Below are 14,291 nucleotides of genomic sequence, written 5' to 3'. Positions count from 1 at the left end.
CTGAATGCAAATGATTACAAAAATCTTATGAAATAAAGTTATTAGAAAGCCTATTTAAAATATATGAAAGTGTCAAGTCTATCATAGTATGAATACAATGTAAATTTGCTATTATAATAGAGTTATAGATTTGTTGTAGTTATATAAGCTTACATGTTCAGAATAAACAACACGATAGAAATATACCAAAATGTTAACAATGGTTATCTCAAGATAGTGATATTATGGGTAATTGTCTTTTCTGTATTTCCCATATTTTTAAAACAATAAACCACAGTGTTTAAAAGGAAAACGAAATGTTATTTTTACCATATCTTAGATGAAACTATTCTCACCTTTCATGTTTTTCCATATCTTCACAATGTCAATCACCATTATTCTCACAATAGAAGATGCTAGGATTATTATCTCATGTCTCTTTAGGATATTCTGTAACAGAGAAATTTAATGATTCTTACATTATTACACTGTAGAGCAAATGCTATTGCCTATATCCATTTTTTTCCAAACCAGAGAAAACTGGAAAACTCTGATTTCACCTTCAAATTTTAGGGATACTATGCTCTAAAGTGTTGCTCATAAATAATAATTTTAAAGAAAAATTTATGTTAGAAAAGGAGAAGGTATTATTATTAAAATATCTATATAATTATATTTTTCTTATAAAAATTAAGTTATTGAAAATTTTCTATTCTTAGTATAGAGTTGATTTATTAAACATAAAAGATTAAAAACTAAAAGCACAGGTCTAATCCTGCACTCAAAACATAAGTAGCAAATAAAATTCTGATGTAAAACTGTTAATGCAATTATACAGTTAATTCTGATATACTTTATAATTTTTGAAATATAAGCATTAAGTCTTGTCAAGTTAATCCTATAGAAATATGTATATTCAGATTTTTGGTAACTGAGTCTTTAAATCCGTAAGGTCAGTATTTTCTTATTGTAAATCTAACTTAGTCACTAGTTTCTTGAGAGAAGGAAGAATGTAAATAATTTATACATGAAACACGAAGCTTAACATGTGGCTCAAATATTGTAATCCCAAATGAATTATTAAAAGAAAGATGTGATAGAATTATTTAGTGCTGCATGAAAGGTAGGCTTACATACTGTGTAATCTAACCATTTCCTAATATTTTTTTAAAAGGTTAGCTTTATACCTTCTACAAAGTGATTTTGTCTAGACAAAGGAAACAATCAGCTATTTTTGTCAAAGTTCTCTTCATTAAAATGAAGTGATTAGATATGTGAGTTGTCTTGGTTCTGTGATTTCATTACAGTTTTATTAAAATTAAACCAAAAAAGATCATATCATATTATTCCTGTTTTTACTTAAAATGATCTATATATTTGGACAGGGCACAAAAATTTAGTCTTAAAGGCACAGTTTCTTTCTGGAGGGTACCTGTTTTGCAGATAAAAGTATTATCATAGAACATCCCCTACAGATTTCTCTAGTGCTCTCAGGATCACAGTATTGTCTTCTAAAATATCAAGTGGATTTCAAAATTACTGAAGTATTCACAGCATATAAAAAAGTTAATGTTGTTTTCATAAAATATAAAAATCAAAGCCACGTTTGCAGTAAAAATTTCAGTGTGCCTATATATTTATATACATGTGTTTTTTAATAGTCACTCTATTATTCAGCTCATATTATATAGTTCAATTAAGTATCACAGATATAAAATAACAATGACTTAAACAAGCCTGAAAGTCCAGACTGATGAGGCACTCTGCAGAGTCAAACACTTAGGCTTCTTCCCTCTTGTTCCTCTGCTATCCCTAGGGTGGGCTCCTCCTCCTCAGGGTCCAAAACTGCTCACCACCACATTCACAGTCTAGCCTTAAGAAACTGGGTGTGGCAGACAGTTGACAGCACAGTCCTTCCTCTTAAGGGCATATCCTGGAACTTGCATCCATTACCTTTTTTTTTTTTTTTTTTTTGCGGTACGCGGGCCTCTCCCCGCTGAGGCCTCTCCCGTTGCGGAGCACAGGCTCTGGACGCGCAGGCTCAGCGGCCATGGCTCACGGGCCCAGCCACTCCGCGGCATGTAGGATCTTCCCGGACCGGGGCACGAACCCGTGTCCCCTGCGTCGACAGGCGGACTCTCAACCACTGCGCCACCAGGGAAGCCCTATCCATTACCTTTTAATGTAGCTCACTGGCCACAATTTAATCTGAGATCTGCAGCTAGTTAACAGGGAGACTGGAAACTGTAGTCTCTATTCTGGGTGGCTTTGTGATGAATTAAAAGTAAGGAACTCTGGCCTTCCCTGGTGGCGCAGTGGTTGAGAGTCTGACTGCCGATGCAGGGGACACAGGTTCGTGCCCCGGTCCGGGAAGAGCCCACATGCTGCGGAGCGGCTGGGCCCGTGAGCCATGGCCGCTGAGCCTGCGCGTCCGGAGCCTGCGTGTCCGGAGCCCTGTGCTCCGCAACGGGAGAGGCCACAACAGTGAGAGGCCTGCGTACCGCGAAAAAAAAAAAAAAAAAAAAAAGTAAGGAACTCTGTCTCTATCAAAGAAAAGAAGAATATATACCAGGAGAAAAGTAGTAGCCGCTGTTGTAGTCAGATTTGCATAAGCTCTAAAAGTCTAGTCCCTCAAAACCACAATGAGATATCATCTCACACCTGTTAGAATGGCTATTATCAAAAATGATAAGAAATAAGTTTTGGCGAGGATGTGGGAAAAAAAGGGAACACCTGTGCACTGTTGGTGGAAATAAAAATTGGTGCAACGACTATGTAAAACAATATGAGGGTTTATAAACAAATTAAAAATAGAAGTATCATATGACCCAGCAATTCCACTTTTGGGTATTTAGCTGAAGAAAACAAAAACACTAACCCCAAAACATATGTGCACCCCAATGTTCACTGCATTATTATTTACAATAGCCAAGACATGAAAACAACCTAAGTGTCCACTGATGGATGAATAAGGAATTTGTGAGATGATATATATATATATATATATATATATATATATATATATATATATATATATATATATATATAATGGAATATTACCCAATCAATCATAAAAAAGAATGAAATCTTGCCATCTGCAACAACATGGATAAACCATGATGGCATTATGCTAAGTGAGCTATCAAATGATCTCTCTTATATGTGTAATCTAAACAAACAAGCAAAACAAAACAAAAAGGAAAACAACAGGCTTATATATTCAGAGAACGGATTGGAGAGGCAGGATGTGAGAGGGTCTAGCGTATGAGTCTACTCCCTGAAAAATGGTAATGGTTAAAAGAATACTGAAACATAGACTCTTTTCTTGATTTAGATACTACACTTGTACTAGATTGATCATTATTACTTTGACCTTTATTCAATATAGAATATGCCTGTCATAACATCAAATTCAGGTGTCAATTTTGGAATCTGTTCCAACCTTGTAAGAGGGATGCCCCACCTAAAGCAAAACAGCTACATATTGGGGTTTTTTGCTACAGCAAAGATACAAAACAAGTCACAGAAACCCAGGTGATTCTTGTTCAGTGGTAAAGGCTACCAGAAGGAATCAGTTACTAAAAGTATTAGTATTAACACTATTTTTAGCAGTGTTAATAATTTAGATTTAGTTACATTTTACATCTGTGCTTGCAATTCCTCTTACAGATTTCACTTTTTCTTTCCAGAATTATTTTCCTTCCATTTAAAATACATATTTTAGAATTTCTATTACGAAAAGTTTCTCTACTGCCTCATTAAAAACGTTTTAAAACTCAAAAAAAGAGGTTTCTCTAGTAGCAAATCTCTTATGTGTGAAATTTTGCTTTATTCTTGATAGTTTTAGGTTGCCAGTTATTTGCTCTCAGAAAATTGAAGATGTTATTCCCTTGATTTCTACTGGTTTTCAAAGTTGCTGTTACAAAGTCAGCCATCTAATGATTTTTCCTTTTAGGTAGTCTGAAGCTTTTCTCTGGGTTTAAGTTCCCGCAAATAACACTGTGAGGACGCAGATTCAGAACTATTTTCAGTTATATTAGAGTCACTCACTTGAATTGTGGCCTATTTTATGAAGAGTAGTAATAGTAACGTTTATTTAGCACTTACCACGTGCCTGACACTGCAGTAGAAACACCCCACCTTATCTGTCTCATTCAGTTCTCACAATCTTTCGCAGCGCGCGCTCTGTTTCGTGTGAGGAATATGAGAATCACGAAGCTCGGAAAACCTCCGCCAGACGCCACAGCTAGTGAGTGAGGCGGAAGGATAGTGAGTGCGGCGGCAGGAGAGAAAAGACTGCACTCACGTGGAAAAACACAACCCAGCTCAGGTGAAACTGATTCAACACGTGAAAATGATTCATCCTCTGAAGGTCAGAAGGTGCAGCGATTTGCACCCCGCTGGGCTAAGCCGGAACTACATTTCCAGAATCCTCCTCCCGAGCCTTCAGGGGTGTGGCCGCAGGAGCGATTTGCGGGAGTTTGGGAAGGCGGGAGTTTGCGAAGGCGGGAGTTTGCGAAGGCGGAAATGAAGCGGTGATTACCCTCCAAAGGTCGTCCAGTTGGCTATGGTCAGAGTCCGAGGCCGAGTGCCTGCCCGTCCGTTCAAGCTTGCCTCACATTCCTTTGCGCCATGTCCCACTTTTCTGCCAGGCAGCCAGCCGTGGAGACAAAGCGCGACCCCACCCCCAACAGATGCAGCGGCAACAGCCCTACGGAGACTTCAATCGGCTCGCCATGTCCTGCTCCCTCAGCTGCACAAGCCTGCTTCCCGGATTCCCCTGCCAGCGTCCACCCTTCCATTCACGCCCGTACTCGCGAGAGCTGGCCTCCAAATCCCCTTTCCAGACCTTCATTCTCCGGGCGTCCCACAGTAGTGTGTGGTCTAACCCCTCTAATATACCCCTTATTTCATAATGCTCGCAGTGATCGCATATCCCTAAGTGAGCCCTGACTGAACCCAGAGGGGATATAGTATTGAAATACTGCTCAAATAGTGTTTCGGAAACCTTCTTATGTGCGCTCCTTAAATGCAGGTATTCTGGTATTCTAGGCAGGGCCAAATTCTGACTTCCATGGGCCCAAGACTCTTGCCTTCAGAGTACCGTTTTATCTATTAAAAAAAAAATTTTTAAACATATTTTACAACTGTTGGCATAAAGAAAAATATACTCCAAGATGGATTTTTTTTCTTCCAGTTTTGAAAGAAATTAGAACACTTTTTTAGATTCTGAAATTACCATGGACCCTAGGAACTGTGTCTATGTGGTTAATGGAGAACTTGGCCCTGTTACTAGGTTTGGCCAGGAACCAGGAATATGCATTTTAGTAACTCTCCCTTGGTGATGCTTCTCACTAGGCAAGTTCCAGAAGTGCTACTAGAGGATATGGGTGCCTCAGAACCTCAAGGAAACTCTGTGATCATGTTAAAGGATAAACAACAAAACCAACTTTCATATGGAAGGCAACACGTTTGTGGGGAAAACTCTCTTTAAAAAGTATACAGACAACAAAATATAGCTCTGAAAAATAGCATATACCCCATCCTATGTCTTAGGCTTACAGCACATCTGATTTTTCAAGTTTTGTTTCTTTCCCATGGATTGATCTTACAATAGAATTACAATAGCATTATTGCTGCAGGAAATAGTTCTAGACCAATGAATCTATCTTACAAGCCCCCTCTGAGAATTAAAGTCCAAAAGCAAAAGAAAGTTATGATAAACTAGGTCCATTCATAAAGCAGAATTTCCCAGACTGCTGTGCTTATAAAGCTCCAGCATAAAATTGATTACTTTTTATTTGTTTCCTGTCTCTGAATTAAATTTTAATCTCCTTCCTGGAGGGAAATAAATTGTATAATATATCCCAGGGCTTAGGACAGTTCTTTAATCGATGGGGAGTCCTTAAGAAATGCTAAAGATAAAAATGAAAAATACAAGTAAATGTAATGTTTTATTTAGCCCTGAAAGTAAATACAGAAGTGCTGAGCAGAACCAAATACAATATTCAGTATTGCATGTCGTTGTTGTTGTTTTAGTGAAACTGTATTCTCTTAAGCCACTTATATGTTTGTCTTATCTCTATTATTAGGTGGTTTCTTGGTGATATTTTCTTTGTATTATTCCCAATAGCACCTACATATTACCATAAAAGTTGAGGTCCCTCAAAAATAACTACCATTTTGTACTTAATGAAAGAAGAAACAATTTGAGATAGATTATAAAAATATATTTCTGGTTATTTTTTGTGGGGTCTGGGAAATGGGATAAATTATGATGAGTCAAAGGTTGCAGATGGGGCTTCCCTGGTGGCGCAGTGGTTGGAAGTCCGCCTGCCCACGCAGGGGACACGGGTTCGTGCCCCGGTCCGGGAGGATCCCACGTGCCGCGGAGCGGCTGGGCCCGTGAGCCATGGCTGCTTAGCCTGTGCTCCGCAGTGGGAGAGGCCACAACAGTGAGAGGCCCACATACCGCCAAAAACAAAAAAAACCAAAGGTTGCAGATGAAGGGGGGCAAAATTTGCTGCCCCCAAATGTGTCCCTTTGGCGTAAGGATTATTTTAGGCTGATTATTTTTAAGAAATAGTAGACTCGGGAAGTTTCTCTTTTTACCTCCCACTTAACCTCCTAAGAGTATTTAGATAAAGGGCCTGGTCTAGGAAGGGTAGTAGCATCAGAGAGATCTAAATATAAAGAATCTGGTCTAGGGCTTCCCTGGTGGCGCAGTGGTTGAGAGTCCACCTGCCGATGCACGGGACACGGGTTCGTGCCCCGGTCCGGGAAGATCCCACATGCCGTGGAGCAGCTGGGCCCGTGAGCTATGGCCGCTGAGCCTTCGTGTCCGGAGCCTGTGCTCCGCAACGGGAGAGGCCACAACAGTGAGAGGCAAGAATCTGGTCTAGGTGTGGCAGGGAAAACTTGGCAGGGCCTGAAGACCAAAGTCCCCTCTATGTCCCATTTTTTCTGCATGGCCCAGCAAACATCTGCTTACCAAACATTTGCTTTTCCCATCTTTCTGTAAATTATATTTCTCCCCTTTGAAGTCCCAGACCCCTTCCCCCTTCTGCTTAGTTCAGGACCGCACATAAGCTTCAACTGCCTGAAAATCAATGAGTCTCATTTTTCTTATGGGGCCCCCGTACGTGAGAAATTAAATTTGATTTTCTCCTGTCTCATGTCAATTTAATTGTTAGACCAACCAGAAAAACCAAGAAAGGGTAGAGGGAATTTTTCTTCTCTACCACAGACTTTGGTTGAAATAAACTTTTCAAAATCTCTCAAATTTTAACTCTGAAAAAAATCTTTAAGCTCTAAAGAAAAGCTAGGAGACACAGTAGAGATTGATTGCTTTATTTTTAATTCTTCTGCTGAGATTATGTTTCTTCTGTTTCTTCTCACTACATGCTTCCAGGGCCTATTTCCAGGACTTGAAAAATAACAGAGGATTAGTAGATTCTCCCTATGCTCATCCTCAGCTAGAATGCATGTTTAAAAAAAAAATCCTATATTTGCCTTCCTAGAGAAAATAGGAACCATAGAGGAAGCAGAAAGCTTTTAAGGAGTGAGCAGGTCACATATAAAAATGGTACCTGACATCAACCTGAGAGGTGTCCTTTACATCTGTCCTAATGGGTAGAGAATATTGACAAGCTGCACAGTGGGGCAGGAGCATGCTTTCAGAGATTTTCCAGTTGTCCCAACTTTAGGTTTTTCATCAGTCAATTATATTACTTAGTTAACTTGTGAATTCTCAGAAAAAAATATTGCAAAGCATACTGTAAATTAGATGTTCTACATGAAATATTCAGAATACATGAAAAGAAAGCAATAGAGGAAAGAGAATGTACATCCAAGTATCATTTAATTGGTCATCCTGGTGTGATTACACAGAGAACGTCATACATATAAGAACCTTAACTGTTGGTGGTCTGCTAGATCACACCCAGTAAAAACACTCCTGATGTATCAGTTCTTGAGCCCAGCTTTTTCCTAGAATGTGCTTTCCTCCTCATAAGGGTGGTAGAAATATTAAAAATACTATCATGTATGTTCAGAGAACATTTTTCATAGAAACCTGAAATGACAGAGACAGAAGTCACTGGATATTTTTCTGATTCCTCAGGGAAATGACAACAAAGTTTTCCACATATTTGAATTAGGCCTACTTTACCTCTTCCTCATGTCTACTTACCAAGATGTTCCTGAAATGAAAGATCAGAATATAAATGAAGTCGTTGAAGTAATATACAAAGTAGAGCACAAGTTGACAACTTTAAGTGCAATTTAAACGTTTATTTTGTAAGCATTATGTATTACAAGTTATTTTTGCCTTCAAAGTGTTTTAAATCCCAAAGTGATAAAACAAAATGGAATGCCTGTTAACTTTTCTTAAAGAGGGTACTTTTATTAAAATCTGTAGAAGACAATTTTTGACATAGTTCCCAACTTCACAACACCTAGTTTCCTGAGATTTACATCTCCAGTACCAAAAATTTCATGAGGAACGGTCCCTAGGAGCAGTATTTTTACATGAGATTGCACCATCTGTGTCACTTTGGTTATGCCAAGGGTGAACATTTGATTCAATTTTAGCCAAATTCCCTCCAATAAAATGGAAAGTGAGGTCAGCAGATATTTTGCACCAGGTTTCTGAAGGTGGTTGGTACTGAGGTAAGGAACCTGTCTGTAGAGAAACAAAAAAACTTGAACTAGAGAAAGAACAATGTAGGAGATGTAAAAGGGCAGCTGGGATGAGATCTATTGGCTCAAAGACAAAAAAGAAAAGAGATCAAAGAATGACTCCCTGGGTACTCTAGTTACCTCATGTCCATCATGAATCCCCAGTGTACTTTTTACTCCTAGCTTTCATAAGATAGTTCTGTACTCGCAAAATAAATTCCTCCATTTTGCACAAGTTTGTTCTAAGCCTGTTTCTGTAATATAAAGCCCAAATGTCTAAGACACCATCCCATAATTATCACTTGCAAATACTGGCCACAGAAGTATTTTAATATCTTTCAACATTTTAATGCCCATTCAATAGCAAATGTTTTATTTTTTTCTATGCAATTTATTCAAGACACCAATTTGATCTGCGTTCACAGGTATGAATAACAGGCCATATGTTCACAGGTATGATGATGATTTTTTGATTCTGCTGCCTGCTCACAGTTCCAAAACAAACAATAAATTAATAATCAAACATTAATTGAGTACAAAATCTTTTAAACATATATTGGAGCTGTGGAGAATGCAAAGAGAAAATAATGCAACTCACATGAGAACACATCATTTTTCAATAACAGACTATCTCTGATATGTGAAAAGTAGTGCTCTATTCAGTAAATTTTTAAAAAATGTTGCGAGTCGGGGTAGTTTAAACACACAAATAGCTCCATCTAATTTTCGGAAAGAGTCAAATCATACAATAATTCAATCGTCCTTCAGAGAATTCATTATACAGCATTTGGACTTGAAAGTAATTTCCAATGGTTTGAATGGACTTTTCAAAATTATTTCTCCTTAAGGCAGAAATAATTGCTTTGTATATCAGTATTTTTAGTTATAAGCCAAATAAATTAGCTCTGACTGAATTAAGCAGAAAATGAATTTATCAAATACTGAGTAATACACAGCCTCATGAGAAGGGTTGAAGAACTAAGAATAGAGATGATATAACAATGAATAAAGCTCAAAGCTGTGCTGGAGAACTGATCTAGTGAGGACACTGCCTCTACCCCCAGGCACAACAAACTGGAACTCCCACAACCCAAAGTTGGCTGCCATGGTTTTTCTACAGGGCTGTCGACATAGTCAGCACTCTACCTCAGGAACCTGGTTTCCCTGTACCCGCCACTCTTTCAGAGAGAATTCTGTAGCTCCTGTTTTTTTGCATCATTATCACCCAATTCAGAGTCTGGCAGAGCATAGGTCCCATGACTGTGCTCCACCTGAAAGGGAGGCTGGGAAATAATGAGTATGGCATTTTCAGCTTCACAGGGAAAGGTGGACTCTACTTGCTCAAAGGTCCAAGGAGTAGAGAATGCCGTTAACATAGAAAGGTGGTCATTATCCTGATTAGCCAGAAAGTGTGAGATTGTCTGGTGTGCCAACGAATAGTACAACTAATGTCAGTGCTGCTCCTCTTTTCATGTTCTTTTTAGTGCTTTTTCTCCTCTCAAGTTGCTTTCTGCAACAGTGATTTAGGGCAAGTATAGCCAGAGAAATTCTTATCCCAATAAAGGTCACAAGTTGAAAATGTTTTTGTTTCATGTGTTTCACTGGTTTTCAACACAAAAATATGAGCAGGTAAAATAAAATGTATATAGGGAAAACACTGAGGCATAACTGAAGTGGTTTTTTCAAAGTGATCATGTATATGTGTAGCTCACAGTGACCGTGAGGGTATTGAGAATCTCTTCAGCAAGTGTTGGAGCTACAGAATAGGCTGCTTCCTAAGAGATGAAAGATGTGTACCCTAATTTCCTTAATTTCTAAGGAAAAAAAACTAAAAAGTAAAAGAAAAATCCTTCCTCAAACGTACAAATTTGAAGAGTTTATGGGAAAGAACCATTTCATCTGACACACACATGCAACAGTGACTATAATTTGTGATTAAGAAGGAAAGATAGAAATTATGCCCAGGAACCTGGGAGCATCAGTAGAAGAAAGTACAGAGATGGATATATTCATATGAAGAGATTAAACAATAGGTCCTTTGAGCTTCTGCATCACTCCTTAAAGGGAGGAAAAGTGAAGGAAAACACAGCCCCGGAAGCTACCCTAGAGAGTCTTGATACTCTCAGACAAAAGGATTCCCTCATTCCTCACTCATGATTATCGTAAAGTTGACTGTTTTCATTTGTACTCTTCCTAAATTCTATACTTAGTCTTGGCCAGTGAAGTTGGCCATTTTCTAGGAGTTTGCATTTTCTCTAGTGATAGGAAGAGCTTCAAGCCAAGTGAAATGTGGTCATGAAATTCCCATTTGCTCCTTTCCACTCACATCTCTCCTCCAGCCCTTCCCGGAGATGTTCACACAAAGTGGCCAGGGCCCTTTAAAACAACCAGAAGAGCCACATATGTACAGATGGCACGAGTGTGAATTAATTTTGATTTATTTACTGGTTTATGTAATGTTTTACTCATAATTCTTATTGACATTACTTCTTATATAAAATTACAAATAACCAGAAATATCAGGAAGTATATTGAAAGACAGTGTGACTTCACACACCGGGCAATAAAAAAAATCGAGAAACTAAGGATTTAATCTTGATTATGTCCCTCCTTGTGACTTACTGTGTGACTAGAAACAAGTCACTGAATTACATCAGCTTCATGCCTCGTTCTAGAAAAATAATGATAGTTTCCTGCAAAGAGGGGCAAAATTTGCACACAAAATATGTCTCTTTGGTATAAGGATTATCTTGAGCTGGTTATGTTTAAGAAACAGCACACAGTTTACCCTTCCCCCTCAAAGTGAGAGAGTGGCATGGACATATCTATACTACCAAATGTAAAATTGATAGCTAGTGGGAAGCAGCCACACAGCACAGGGAGATCAACTCGGTGCTTTGTGACCACCTAGAGGGGTGGGATAGGGAGGGTGGGAGGGAGACGCAAGAGGGAGGAGATATGGGGATATACGTATATGTATAGCTGATTCACTTTGTTATAAAGCAGAAACTAACACACTATTGTAAAGCAATTATACTCCAATAAAGATGTTAAAAAAAAAAAAAGAGCAGACACAGGAGAAGCTCTGAAAACAGAGTAGAAGTTTCCCTTTTGTAAGAGTCACTTACTTTTTTTTTTTGCGGTACGCGGGCCTCTCACTGTTGTGGCCTCTCCCACTGCGGAGCACAGGCTCCGGACGCGCAGGCTCAGCGGCCATGGCTCATGGGCCCGGCCGCTCCGCGGCATGTGGGATCTTCCCGGACCAGGGCACGAACCCGTGTCCCCTGCATCGGCAGGCGGACTCTCAACCACTGCGCCACCAGGGAAGCCCAGAGTCACTTACTTTTATAAGAGAAATCTTTATTTCTAACTGTGTCTCTCTCTTTGTACCAGGAGGAAAAGGATGACAATCTCCAGAAATGCCAAGTTCTTAAATCTGCATAACAATCATACCCTTGTTTACAGTGTTGTGCCCACAAGCCTTCCAAAACTGCCTCCTGACCCCCCAATAGATTTTTTTTAGCTGGAGATGGTATTTAAGTAGGTGGCTTGGGCCATTTCAGGGAGTTACTCAATTTTCCTGGATATCTCCCATGTATGCAGGAGGAATATATGTTATTAAATTTGTTTTTCTTCTGTTAATCTGTCTTTCACTACCGGGTGGTCCAGTAATAAAACAAGTATAGAGGGAAAATTATTTTTCCTCCCAAAACCTGTTATGGGAAGGTGACATAATAGTTACAGAAAATACTTTGTATTATAGATTTGAAAGTAGTTGAGAGAGACATATATAGAAAGAAGGAGGGATACAGGGTTAAAAATTTACTTAGTACTACTCAGATACAGAAAAATATGTAACTATTTATGTTCTACAATGGATTTATTTTTTTTTATAAATCCTTTCCCTGATGAGTTTAGCACTTACAAAGTACAGAAGGTTGGGGGATAGAGTGATGGACCAGGGGGGTGAGGGCAATTTACACTGAGCCACATTCCCTTTCATTTTAAATAACTTTTTTTTTTTTGGATGAAAAAGTCATTTTCAGGAAAATGCTCAGCTTTTTTCAACTTTCTTTTCCACCTGGTACTTTTCCCTAAAATGGCACTGAGGCACCTTATGGTGACAGGGGAACAAGAAGGTCTCAGGTTCTTGTGGCTTCTGCAAGTTGGCTTTGGTTTCTGGACTCATGTCTGCTGAGAGGCAGTTCTTCCAGTCTTACCTGTTGGGGGATATTCTGGCACCCACTGCTAACGTCCATGGTATCCATCCATTTGTTCCTAGTGACAAAAGTCCTATGTATTTTATAGTCTCTTCTTCTGATCCCTGCACCTGTATTATTCCTCCATCTTTCTTAGCTCCTAAATATTTCTCTGCCAGGACATGCACAAACTTTTGTCTCCTGCATCTCATGAAGAGAAAGCTAGAGGTGTTGCTTCACTCTTATTTATTCAGCCACCATCTTCAGCAAAGGCCAGAATATTGCTCTAGTTCTGTTTCATATATGGAGCTGAGCCAAATGCCAAGGTTCCTTAGAGACCCACAGGTACCCTCACACTAGATGAAGAGGTCTTCTCACACATATGGATAGTTCCACAGCACCCTCCCACTTGAAGGGGACTGATCGGGGACAGAAATAAATAGGAATTTTAACATTAGCATCTGACTTACTGGCATTCCCTTCTCCTTCATGTAGACATGGGTCAGAAGGAAGTCTCCCTTTCTCCTTGAAATTCTCATTTGCAGAGATTTCACTTATGCCATATTCTTAGTTCTCTCCATCCATGGTTTATAGTAACCTTGAAATAAAATTTGACAGGACCGTTTCCAATACAAAGAAGAATTAAAAATTTCAAAGAATATATCTATAATGGCTTAATATCCAAAAATGATGATTAGCTAGACCAGTATATTAATATTATCTGGGTATCTATCTGGCTATATACCATTTGTCCATCCAGTCTTTCATCCACCTATCTATCCATCTAGCTACCTATCTACAACACTAAGCTACCTAGACACATATATGTAATACCAGAGCTTGAAAAAAAAGAATTTTAACATATCCAAAAATCTGTAAAGGACCATAAATTCCTTATAAAAGAAATGAGTTCACAGCAATGAAAATTTATTCATAATTATGTAATATTGTCATTCAAAAATATTCATTAATCACCTACTGTGATGGTTAATATATGTGAACTTGGCTAGGCTATGATACTCACACATTTGGTCAAACATTAGGGTAGGGGCTTCCCTGGTGGCGCAGTGGTTGCGAGTCCGCCTGCCGATGCAGGGGACACGGGTTCGTGCCCCGGTCCAGGAGGGTCCCACATGCCGTGGAGTGGCTGGGCCCGTGGGCCATGGCCGCTGGGCCTGCGCGTCCGGAGCCTGTGCTCAGCAACGGGAGAGGCCACAACAGTGAGAGGCCCGCATACTGCAAAAAAAAATAAAAAAAACATTAGGGTAGATGTTGCTGTGAGGGTATTTTTTAGGTAAAGTGGACATTTAAGTCAGTAGACTTTGAATAAAGTAGTTTACAATCATAATGTGGGTGGGTCTCATCCAACCCAATTAACAGAAAAAGGAATGACATTTTTGAGGAAAAGGAAATTCTGCCTGCAGACTGTCTTTG

At 39.1% G+C, this 14,291-nt stretch overlaps 1 protein-coding gene across 6 annotated transcripts in view; it reads right to left on the bottom strand.

The window, feature by feature from the left end:
- Positions 1-14,089, bottom strand: part of DGKB (diacylglycerol kinase beta) — a gene marked incomplete at its 3' end in the record, with an annotated part of 912,102 nt that extends 898,013 nt beyond the window's left edge. For 5 of the 6 annotated variants that reach the window (XM_081244282.1, XM_081244283.1, XM_081244280.1 and 2 more), the window contains exons 1-3: positions 13,882-14,089; positions 13,328-13,455; positions 336-429 (exon numbers count right to left, since the gene is read on the bottom strand). The remainder of the gene's footprint in view (positions 1-335; positions 430-13,327; positions 13,456-13,881) is intronic. The other variant, XM_081244284.1, reaches the window with a different exon arrangement.
- Positions 14,090-14,291: the final 202 nt, after the last annotated feature.

The sequence above is a fragment of the Mesoplodon bidens genome (assembly GCF_964165515.1).
Source record: "Mesoplodon bidens genome assembly, chromosome: 9".
Taxonomy (NCBI): domain Eukaryota; kingdom Metazoa; phylum Chordata; class Mammalia; order Artiodactyla; family Ziphiidae; genus Mesoplodon; species Mesoplodon bidens.
Note: the sequence above shows the minus strand (reverse complement) of the source record. Positions and strands in the feature narration are given on the sequence as shown.